This window comes from Helianthus annuus, chromosome 4, assembly GCF_002127325.2.
Source record: "Helianthus annuus cultivar XRQ/B chromosome 4, HanXRQr2.0-SUNRISE, whole genome shotgun sequence".
Lineage (NCBI taxonomy): Eukaryota > Viridiplantae > Streptophyta > Magnoliopsida > Asterales > Asteraceae > Helianthus > Helianthus annuus.
The window spans coordinates 68,287,421-68,297,637 of NC_035436.2; positions in this window are offsets into that span (position 1 = coordinate 68,287,421).

Sequence of the window (10,217 nt, forward strand, 5' to 3'; positions counted from 1 at the left end):
TAGGTGTAGTTGTAGCCTCCTGAGTATTGATCCATAAGAATCACTCAACAGACCACAATAGAGTCTTGGGACCAGAAGACAAAAATAAAAACGGAAACAGAGGCTGGACATGGCCCCGTGTTCATTGGACACGGCCCCGTGTTCAGGGTCTGTATCTAGGCGTTTGAATAAAAGTTACTGGTCTTGTGCAGCACAGGGGCGTGTTTAGTGAGCACGGCCCCGTGTTCAGACTCTGTATCTGGGTGTTTTATGAAAAATATGCAGCACGGCCCCGTGTTCAGTGAACACGACCCGTGTTCAGGCTACTGTAAATGCAAAACTAAACTAAAATGCGGAAAATTGTGCGCGCGTTTTGAAAAAGTTTTGAAAAACTGATTAGGCCATCGATTTTAAGCTTTCTTAAAATCCTTGTGTCCCCGGAAACGGCGCCAAAAACTTGATGCAAGTTGGTGTGTATATGGAATTAATTATATTATAAGCCCTTTTTACACGTTAGTCAAGTTTTATATTTGAAAAACACGATATTTTACTAACACCAAACACACATATGGGCAAGTGCACCCATCGTGAGCGTAGTATAGTGTTGGCAAGATACCGAGGTCGTCCAAGGACACAAGAGCTTTTAGTATCGGTTTATCCTCAACGTCTAATCAAATCAAAAGTTTAGAAAAAGGTTTAAAAAAAACTAATTAAAATGCTGAAAAATAAAACAAAAATAAAAACAGATAGGCAAGATGAATCACTTGGCTCCGACTCATGTATAGTGTAACCATTGATTATTTCAGCACATTTGCACTTTTTAAGAGATTATCTTAGTTATTCTAGTAGGCCCCTCTTTTGAAGGTGACGTTACCCTCAACCCAGTAGTTTGAGTCAGCAAGGATACAAGCCTAAAGGGTCGGATTATTGAAAGATAATTAATTAAGTTATTAATGCATATTATGGTAGGCCCCTCTTTTGAAGGTGATGTTACCCTCGGCTAAGTAGTCTGAGTCAGCAGGGATACAGTCCTAAGTAGCCGGGTTAAAATATTAATAGTAGTTTAACTTATGAGGGGATCAAAGAGTTCGGACCCCTGCCATCCAATACCGGTGGGTATTGAAGGAGGTCCTACTAAATTTGACCTAGGTCCTTTGCAGGATCTATACACTAAACAATGGCAAGACTCTTACCAAACCGTTCCCTTAACCCCCGACCAGGTAGCCAACATACCTCCATACAGACCGTGGAGATATGAATGGTGAAAATCTTTTATTTTATATAGACAATAAAATAATGCCAAGACACCACGGACAAACGATAAGGAAGAATCACCTTCAACATAAGAAACTAGTTATTAAAGTCATTAATACATAACCACGTAAAAAGTGCGAAAAGATTAAAAATAAAAAGTATTACACTAGACACTTGTCTTCACCAAGTGATGTAAGAGACTTAGGCAAACATGGCCTTTGATTGTCAAGAACTCTTACGATCAATCTTGGATCCCGAGATGACTCACACACTCTATGATGGACAATGGATGATGGTGTTGTGATGTTGGTGAGTGGTGGGTGAAGTGTGAGAGAGATGGTGTGCCAAGGGATGAGTTGCAAGTGATCCAAGCACCCCTATTTATAGGCTGAACAGAAACTCGGGCACGGAGCCGTGTCCGTTGGGCACGGCCCCGTGTCCATCCTTCTCTCTTTCTTCATTAATTGTAGTTTGTCTACATTAGTTGAGCACGCCCCCGTGTCCGTTGAGCACGAACCCGTGTGCAGAAGTGTATCTGTACTAACAAGATTTTCCTGGATTCTGTGAATCTTATAGTTGACCACGGCCCCGTGTCCGCTGAGCACGGCCCCGTGGTGGGCGATGGAAGCTTCTACAACTTTGTCTTTTCTGCTGACACTTGGGCACGCCCCCGTGCTCACTGAGCACGGGGCGTGTTCAGTCTTCTGTCTTCTTGATTTTGCTTGGGAAGATGTTGTCGGGGTTCGGGCATGCCACATTTGTTCCTTTTCTTGTATTTATGTTAGATTTAGTTGCCTTTTTGCTTCTTTTGTTCATTTGAGCTCATTTATTCCTGAAAATACAAAAGGAAGACATAAACACACTTTTTCCAACATTAGTACTAAAAAAGGGTTAGTTTTATGCCACAATTAATGTAATTTATATGTTGCATTTTGTGCACATCAACAACATTCTGTCTTTGTTTTAGCAGTCTCACGGTCGTGCGTCTCAACCGCACTACCGTGCCAATCCGAGATCGCTGAATTAATGTTGCCGGCAATTGATGTTGCACTGCCGTGCCGATTTTGGCACTACCGTGCGTCTTGGAATCGCAGTTCTGATTCACTGGTTTGGTTCTTATTTCGGATTGGCACTGTCATGCCATTGAAATGCAAGACCATGCTGTTTGAAAATTCATCAGAAACCAGTTTCATTCACTGATTTTAACTTTTATAATTCAAAATCTAACTTTTAATCAGTGAATAGACATCAAATCAGTGAACTATCAATTTAGCATTAACCTTCAAGAACAAGGGTTTGTTTGACTTTATGAAGATAACCCCCAAATTTCTTGATTCAAAACCCCAGATCTACATCAGAAACTAGATTATATTTGAAAAACAAGTAGGAAACATACCTTGAATGAAGATCAAAGTGAAATCTAAGCAAAAATTGGTTGATTTTAGGGTGTGGGCGACCTGGAACTCCCATGCGGCCGTTAGGGTTTCGAAATAATGTGAAATTTTACTGCAAGTTCGCTTAAATACCCTCTTTTTACTGTTGAGATTTTCACTTGCACGGTCGTGCGACTTGTCGCACGGTCGTGCCAATCCGGGTCGCACTCCTGGTTTGCATGACAGTGCCGTGTTGCACGGTAGTGCAGTCGGATCGCACGGTAGTGCGAGTCCGAAGACTATCCGGTGCACTAGTTCTTGTTTGGTCCGACTACGAAGCGCATGACCGTGCCAATGACCACACGGTCGTGCGTCACCTGGGCATCTTCTGGTCAGTTTTAACAGCAAGTGTTTAACTTTGTATTTTCACCTAATTTTTTCATTTTTTGCAAGATTTTGTATATTTTAACAGTAAATCAACTTCAAAAGTTATGGATCAAACTTGTATGTGCCTACGTTTAAACCGAAAAATTAACGAACTAGGAAATAAATATGATAAACTAATATGTACAAGGTTACTATTAGCATGTGAAAACATGCTCGCTAAATTTGTCAGCGAGTCGATAGCTAGACTCATCCTCCCCACACTTGTTTTAAGCGTGCGTGATGTGGAGTTCGAGAATTTCCTCCACCGAGTCAACCGGTCCTTTGATGTAAATTTTTAACCGATGACCGTTTACTTTGAAACTTGCCCCGTTCGGATCCTCGATAGTTACGGCCCCGTACGAAAATATTTCTTTAACTGTGTATGGACCCATCCATCGGGATTTCAACTTCCCGGGGAATAAATGCAGTCTTGAGTTGTTAGTTCATATGTTTGTAGCTTCCGTCAGCATTTAGTCTTATTTTGTACTGTGTATGTCTTTTGTGTATATGTATGTAATTGTATGTATGTTTGTATAACGACAAACTAGGGAATGGCGCATAACTGTAAAAGTGAAGTCCGATGGATGTCAGATGTCATCCGATCGGATAGCCATCCGATCGGATGACCATCCGATCGGATCACCATCCGATCGGGTGACACTTCCCCTCCCTGATGTTTGCCTATAAATAGCAACTTAGGACTTGTCATTTAGAACCTTTTACTGAACTTGATAGCGAAGCTCTGCCAGTCTGTATTTTTACCAGAACAGTTGTACTTTCACATTTTGAATAGAATTCAGACGATTTTAAACGTTGAATCTGTTGTTGTTGATTCTGTGACACGATCAAGGGATTCCGCACCTTGATCCTGATCGATCCAACCATATTCCAGACGAATAGATCCTGATTAAAACGACCTAACAAGTGGTATAAGAGCCACAGGAGGTTGAATCGAAGACGACAACTGCAAATTCACCGGAATTTCAGCACTTTCCAGCCGATTTCTGTCAAAAATCACCGTAATTTTTGACAAATCTCTCATCTTCTACCTCATTTCTTGCTGTTCTTGCTTTTTAACATCTAAAAACTGAGAAAACTCAAAATTGAACCTGAACTTATGGATAAAATTGGATAAAAAATCATATCATCAGAATCGGAATTGTTCAAAGATCAATCCTTCAAATTTTTATAGAAAAATTCCAACTAAAACTGAATCAAATCAAGCAAAAACCATGTTGAAAGTTTCGTTCATACTGACGTCATCCACCCGATCGGACAGCTATCCGGTCGGATTGGCATAGACTGTTCTAGATATTTTGCTTGACGACATCATCAGTGTCACTCGATCGGATCACCATCCGATCGGTGTAGCATTGTTGTTTGAAGCTTTAGTTGCTGACGTCATCATTGTCACTCGATCGGATCACCATCCGATCGGTGAAGTGTTGAGGTTTAAAGTTTTCATAGCTTTTATTTGTAGATTGTACTTGGCTGTGTTGTCCGATCGGATCACCACCCGATCGGATCACCACTCGATCGGATTACCATCCGATCCAAGTGCATCAGTTTGAAAATTTTTAAACTTGTGAAATTTTTTCTAAGTGTTTAAAACGTTTTCAAGTACTCAACAATGGGAGATGAATTTCTTAATCCGTTCAACGATGTGTTTTCATACAACACCGGGGACGCATCAACAAATACTTCCAACGCTAATCCAAACCCAAAGAAGGCGATTGCTGATTCGCTCAGTGTAGACAACGCTTACGGTACTTACAACAAGCCGCCAAAGCTTATGGCAATCGAAGACTACAACAGGTGGGTGAGCAGATTCGAGGATTGGCTGAAAGAGTTTGCGTATCAAAGCTGGAAATGTATGAGAAACGGTTTTGATATTGGAAGGCACGATTATGAAAATCTAAGTGATACTGAACAAGAAACATTTGTGGCCGAACAAAAATGTATAGCTTTATTGCATCAATCTTTTACAGATGATATTATTTCGTTGATTAGTTACATAAATGCAAAAGATTTGTGGGCCAAGTTAGAGAAGAAATGTATTGGAGGAGCAGTTATCGTTAAGAACAAGAAACGTCTGCTGAAGAAAGAGTTTGATTTGTTTGCGTGCATGAAGAATGAGAATGTGTTGAAGATGGTTGATGTGACAACTCGTATTTCCAAACCGACCTCTGTACTTTGATGTAACGTTACGTGCCTATGTGATACCTTGATTTAATGAATGTTATGTTATTATGTGCACTATGTGTGTATGTATGTTATGTGAATGTTACACGAACCGAACCGCACAACATGTATCAATCGCACAAGGCCATTGGGCCGGATTTATTGTGACCGAACTCTTAAGGGCGGCCCATGCATGGGTTCGGCCCACCCACCTTATACACAACACCTAGGGTATTGTAACCATTCCACACTTTTCATCCTCACACACTCAAACCCTACTTGATCACTCTTCTCTCACGGAACTGACGGCAAGCATACCCTCCTCACCGAAGCTTTCTTGTAATCGGATCACCCTCTATCTTTCGGTTAGTGTATTGTTTTATGATTTCGTGATGTTACGATTCCATGTTAGAATGTATTTATAATGATAAGCTAGAACCGATTGATGATGCTTGTTAAACTATTGTTATCGTTCATGTTGTATGAGAACTAAATGGATGCATGTAATCGGTTCATACGTGTGCTTTGAAATATGCTCTTTGGATGTTATTCTATAGATCTGAATTGTAGTATTGATCGGTTAGGGGGTCATTATGTTTAATCTGATTGAATGTTATTAAGTTGTGTTCTTGAACTAAGATTAGAGTTTGTATGAATTACATGTCACAAAGATTGTTTGAATCGATTAGTTATTGTTCATGCTGCTATCATATTAGGGTTCATATGAAACTGTGATGGAATTGCTTGTTTGATCGATAATATGCTAGATGAATGTTTTGGAAACTTGTTAACTGATAAGTTTGGAAACTTGGATAATTGTAACCGATCTGCATGAAATCAGGAAAAGTTGTTACAAATTGCTAGTCTCGACACGGTTGCGAGTCGAGAACTCCCTGTCTCGACTCGAGACCGCACATTCCCGGCACAAACCGCACAAGCCGAGACCACGGTTGCGAGTCCTGTTGCGACTCGAGACCGTGTAGTCTCGACCAGACCATGACAACTCGAGATCATCCTTGTTGCGACTCGAGACTTCTGAACCAGCCCAACTCGAGACCGCTAGGTCTCGACTCGAGACTGTGAGCACGGGCACCTTATTATTGGACTGACACTGCTACCAGCCCAACCGATTGGGCCGGATTCATGGACTAGTTTATGTGACTGCTAATTGGACTGTTTAATCTTATTGGGTCGAGGAGAATATTGGACTGTTTATGTTGATTGGGCCGGGGTGTTAGATCGCACAACATGTTGTCGGATCGCACAACATGTTGGGCCGGGGTACAATTGGGCTTAGATTTTAGAACGCACAAATATGATTATGTTGTGCTCTTGACTGTTAACGTGCAATACGTGTTTGCTATGATTTAATACGTGCATTGCTTGAAGTCAAAACCTGACTTGTGTGGTAACCCTGTTAGGACGTGGTTGACCACTCATAGTTCAAGGAACCCTTTTTGTGTATCTGCCGAGCAAACCAAGGTGAGTTCACACAGCCAAGGCATGGGATTCCCGTGTTGGGAATTGGGTTGGATTATGTGAAATGGATAATTACTCGTACTTACGCTATCACTAGACTATAGACCATCGTCCTCAGGTTAGTCAGGACACTTACGAAAAACCTACGTAAACTAGTATCTACCATTGTCTCCCGGGTCGGGAGGACACTTATGTAAATCCTACGTAACCTAATACCCACTACTGTCTTCCGAGTCGGAAGGACACTTACGTAAATCCTACGTAAACCCCACGCGTACCACTATCCTCGGGGAAAGGGCACTCACGTAAATCCTACGTGACCTTGTACGTATTCCTGTTCTCGGATTAAGAAGAACACATGGTTGCAAATAGTCTAGTAAGTACCATATTGGGAAGCCCCCATTGGTAAAGATAAACGTGGGAATCCCCCACAAGTAATATATATAAGCATGGGAAACCCCCACCATTAGTACATACATGCATGGGAAGCCCCCAACTAGATGAACATACTCATTACTATTACGAACTTATTTCTGTGAACTCGCTCAACTAGTTGTTGATTATCTACTACATGCCTTGCAGGACCTTAGGTACATTATGGAGCTTGCACAGGGAGGAGCAGGTCGTTGTGGGATACGGATCGTGAACGATATTTGAACTTATAACTTATTTTGGGTTTTCATTATTATGCTTCCGCTACTTAAATAATGTTGGTTATGAACATCAGTCATGTCACGATGAAATACATTTTCTACTTTTACACTTAAATGCTATGTTTGATATGATTGATGGCTTGATCCTGGTCATGTCACGCTCCCAAGCGGTGGTACTCCGCGGGTGGATTTTGGGGGTGTGACAGATTGGTATCAGAGCCATTGGTTATAGAGAACTTGGTTTTAATATGGGAAAACGTTTTTATTAAAACCAGACTATAACCAGAACAGTGCTCTCAACGATCCACAACGACGCTTCGCTCCACGTGCAAGACTCGACATCCTAGGTAATAAGGTTTATGTTTATTACCTGCATGCTAGAACTATATAGAACTTTGCTCGTATTACGCTTAGATACACATGACTTTATTACATGAGAATACCTACGTGCTTACGCTTTTCTGTCATCGCCCTACTCGCGAACCATTCTCACTTACGCTACTCTTACAATGAAGATCATGTCTGGACGAATTAACATGACTCAAGCCCAGCTAGAGGCTCTCGTTCAAGCTCAAGTTACTGCGGCACTTGCAGCCGCACAAGCAGGAGGTATATCCTGTGGTTATAGCACACACTAGGATCTTTGGATCCTACACTCCTAAACTAGCCCTTGTATTTAAACCTTGTTCTATTCGTACACAATAGGTCAACACGCGCAGCAACCTGTCTGCACTTTCAAGAACTTCATGGACTGTCGTCCAAGCACTTTCAGTGGCACCGAGGGGGCAGTGGGACTCCTCCACTGGTTTGAAAAGCTCGAGTCTGTATTCGAGATGTGTGAATGCCCTGAGGCTCGCAGGGTGAAATACACCACTGGCACGCTAGAAGGAATAGCACTAACTTGGAGGAACGCCCAAGTTCAGATTCTCGGGTTGGCAGCTGCTAACGCCACCCCATGGAACGATTTCAAAGAACTTATCAAATGTGAGTACTGCACAAGGGATGACATCCACAAGTTGGAGAATGAGTTTTATCACTTGAAGATGACGGGGTCAGAGATAGAAGCTTACACGAAGCGATCGAACGAACTGGCTATCTTGTGTCCAACCATGGTGGACCCTCCAATTAAGCGCATCGAGTTGTACCTCAAGGGTCTAGCCTCAGAAATTCAGAGCCAGGTTACATCGGCTAACCTCGACAACATTCAAGATATTCAGCGTCTTGCTCATCGCCTCACGGATTAGGCGGTGGAACAGAACAAGTTTCCCAAACGCATCAGTGCTACCACTTCAGCCGCTACTCCCACTACACCCAGTGACAACAAAAGAAAGTGGGATGGGGATTCTAGCAAAGGTTCAGCATCCGTTCAGTCTCAAGCTCAGCAACAGAAGACTGACCACTACCAGAGTCCTGGTCAGCAATCCTCTGGTGGTCATAGACAGAGAAGGTATCAAGGGTTTCACCCCAAGTGTCACAACTGCAACAGACATCACAGCGGCCAGTGCAACAAGGGTCGTTGTCAAAGATGTCTCAAGATGGGTCACGAGGCCAAAGACTGTAGGAGCCCACGGCCTGCAAATCAGAACCAGCAACCGCAACAACCAGCTCCACAGAACCCACAGCAGCAGCAGCCACAGCGTGGAAACCGGGGATGTTTCCAGTGTGGGGCTGAAGGTCATTTCAAACGCGATTGCCCTCAACTGAACCAGAACCAGAATCGCAACAACAATAACCAGGGCAACGGGAACAACAACAACAACGGGGGAAACAACAACAACAATGGCAACGAGGCAAGGGGTCGAGCTTTCGCGCTGGGGCGAGGAGACGCAATGAACGATCCCAATGTGGTTATGGGTAAGTTTCTCCTCGACGATATTTATGTTACTGTTTTGTTTGATTCGGGTGCTGATACAAGTTATATATCGCTAAAAGTCAGTAAGTTGTTAAAACGTGCACCAACACCCCTAAACACCAAGCATGTAGTAGAACTAGCTAATGGTAAGAGTTTAGAAGCCACGCAAGTAGTCAGGGGTTGTAGTATTGTCTTAGCCGGTCAGGCTTTCTCCATCGACCTTATTCCCATAGTCTTGGGAAGTTTCGATATCGTTATCGGGATGGACTGGTTATCCCAACATCAGGCAGAAATCTTATGCAGCGAGAAGATCATACGCATTCCCCGTTCTGGTCAAGAACCCCTCGAAGTTCAAGGTGACAAGAGTGGTGCTGTGGTTGGCATCATCTCTTTCTTAAAGGAGCAGAAATGTTTACGAAAGGGGCACACTGCAATTCTGGCACTTGTCACCGACGCATCAGCAAAGGAAAAGAAACTGGAGGATATTCCAGTAGTACGCGACTACCCTCAGGTGTTTCCTAAAGATTTACCTGGATTACCGCCTCACCGTCAGGTCGAATTTCAAATCGAGCTCGCTCCAGGAGCAGCACCCATAGCTCGCGCACCATATCGTCTAGCTCCATCAGAATTGGAGGAACTGTCAAAGCAGCTACAAGAGCTCTTGGAAAAGGGCTTCATTCGTCCAAGCTCTTCGCCATGGGGAGCTCCAGTACTATTTGTGAAAAAGAAGGACGGTACCTTCAGGATGTGTATAGACTACAGGGAACTCAACAAGGTGACGGTGAAGAACCGTTATCCTCTTCCACGCATAGATGATTTATTCGACCAGTTGCAAGGGTCGTGCTACTATTCGAAGATAGACCTGAGGTCAAGTTATCATCAGCTGAGAGTCCGGGAGGAGGACGTCTCCAAAACAGCATTCAGAACTCGTACTTTGATGTAACGTTACGTGCCTATGTGATACCTTGATTTAATGAATGTTATGTTATTATGTGCACTATGTGTGTATGTATGTTATGT